General features: G+C 38.3%; 1 protein-coding gene across 6 annotated transcripts in view; it reads right to left on the bottom strand.

Moving 5' to 3' along the window:
* LOC137972975 (speract receptor-like) overlaps window positions 1-2,500 on the bottom strand; it is a 34,735-nt gene that overhangs the window by 9,877 nt on the left and 22,358 nt on the right. The window lies entirely within an intron of this gene.

The raw sequence follows: 2,500 nt of genomic DNA, 5'->3' as shown, positions 1-2,500 counted from the left end.
AAGGACCATGTACTACGGACAAGCTTTTCAGCGTTAAAACTTGTCAAACAAATGTCGCAATTTTTTATTTCTCCGTGTGTTTAAGTTCTAACTTGTTATAGCATCTTGGTCCGTTTCAGATATGACAGTGACGTATTTGTCCATCGACGCCTGGATTCTAAGACCAAGACACTTATCAAGTACATAAGAGAGTCCCAGAAAGCAGATGATATTGCTATATTCACCAACGCTAGTACAGCACTACAGTTGCTGTTATCCGCCTACAGCAAGCTGTCAAAGAAGATGGGTCTTCGGATCAACACCACGAAGAGAGAAACCATGAGTGTAGGTGAACAGATTGACTTCTAAATTGATGGACACAAGTTGAAGATCTCGAGTAAACCAGATCGCTTGGTAGTTATGTTACCAAAGACAGCAAAATAGATGTATAGAGATCACCGCACGGATTCAGGCTGCGTCATACGCGATTGGAAGACTTAGGGAAAGGGTTTCGACTGCAGAGACTTGACAGTAGAAACAAAACTCAAGGTCAACAATTAATGATCTCTAATGATTTATGGTAGAGAAACCTGGACCCTGTATAGTCACCACATTCAGCTCCTCAAAACTGTCCAGCAACGACATCTCAGATCTATTCTTAACATCAGATGGGATCAATTCATCACTAAAGACGAATGGTTGTATCTTGCTAACACCACAGATATTTGACTTGATTTTACGTCGATTTACGTTGATTGTAAATTTCAGTTTACAGTGTCCCCAATTAGTGCTCCAGCGCTAGAACGACTAGACTTAAAGAAAGTTCCTTTCCTTACCTTTCCTTTGTTACCAGAAATAGATTGCGTTGGTTAGACCATGTTGCTCGCATGCCAGAGGAACGAACAGTAAAGGCACTTCTCAATGGACAACTGGCAGAGGGTTCTAGAAAATTCAGTCGTCCTTTTCTAAAATTTAAGGACACTTTGAAGGACATTTTGAAGAGCGGAGCAGTACTTCTCTCATGGAGAAACATTGTAGCAGACCTTCCGGGATGGCGGAGGTTAGAAACAGAGGTTTGTAATAAGATTGATGATGACAGACGTAAAAGAGGGCCAAGTGCCATGAACGGAGAAGTGCGGGCAAATGAGCTGCTTTGGACGAACAATTAGTACTCTTACTCTTCCTGTAACTTTGTTTTATACCCGTGTCGGGTTCAGAGGCGTTGTTGTTCCAGTTTTTCGCCTGGGACGTTTCCATACTATACAAAATAATCGCGTCTCCCGTGTAGCATCCTAACTTCAAGTAAAGCTACTTTCTAAGATTTTGTATTCAACGAGCGGTGTGTTGTTTTCATTTTAATATTGCATATTAATTTTTAAATAATAATAATAATAATAATAATAATAATAATAATAATAATACTTTATTTATACACGTAACACCAAGGAGCTCGTAAGTACTCGTTAAAACGTGTACGTGTGTACTGTCAAAGAATAAAAATGTACAAAGTATAAAATTGTGCAAAATATAAAAGGATAAAATTAATCAATCAATTAATAAACTCTACCAAAATACTAACAAGTAATTAATCTATTTACAACATTTTTTTAAAAATTAAAAAGAATCGTTTTAAATTTTAAATTCTCTACGCTTCAAATCATATGAATTTTGAGAGCGCGCTTAAAAGATGCAATGCCTTTAGACTCTCTAACCATTGGAGGCAACGCATTCCACAGTTTACTGACCAAAAAGGTAAAAGATCGATGCATATACTCCAAGTTGAATGGGGGGAGTTCCATCCTTGTGCTGAGCCCACGTAAATTGTATTTAACATTCTTAAGATTAAAAAACTTACTAATATAGGGTGCTCCGTGGCTGTACAAGCATTTATATAACATAACTAGTGACTGGAATTGCCTGCGTTGTTCCAAAGACTTGATGTTAACTATTTTTAGGAGGTAGTCGTATGAAACAGACTTCGGATAGCCTAAGATACTTCTTAATAAATAATAATTAGTGCTCTCCATTTTGATCGTCTCAGCATTACCTATACACAGCAAAAGAGGGCTGAAATACTCAATATGTGGGAGAACATACGCCATGTATAGAGACGTACCGATTAGATACTTCTGAATGAACTTGCGCAGTCTCCGCAAGGCCGAAGCCTTTCCGCGTGCTTTTTTCAGCTGTTTCTTTATGTGCGCCTTAAAAGTTAGTTTACTGTCTAAAACTATCCCGTATCTTGCGTCCCAATCCTCGCATTGTTAAGGTGAAATTCATATTCATATAATGACGGCCTGATGACAAGGGCTTGCGTTTTAGCGGCATTAATCTGTAGATAATTCAATCCAAACCATCTAGATAACACGCCGAGGTCAGAGTTAATAACACACTGCAGAACCATCAGTGAGACATCCGAGGCATATTCCGTCGTGTCAGCTGCATACATCCTTAAGGACGTATTAGAAACAAAGTAATTGAGATCATTAACATACATATTAAACAAGAGTGGACCTAACAA

Source organism: Montipora foliosa, chromosome 10, assembly GCF_036669935.1.
Source record: "Montipora foliosa isolate CH-2021 chromosome 10, ASM3666993v2, whole genome shotgun sequence".
NCBI classification, from domain to species: domain Eukaryota; kingdom Metazoa; phylum Cnidaria; class Anthozoa; order Scleractinia; family Acroporidae; genus Montipora; species Montipora foliosa.
This window is presented reverse-complemented; position numbering and strand designations above follow the sequence as displayed.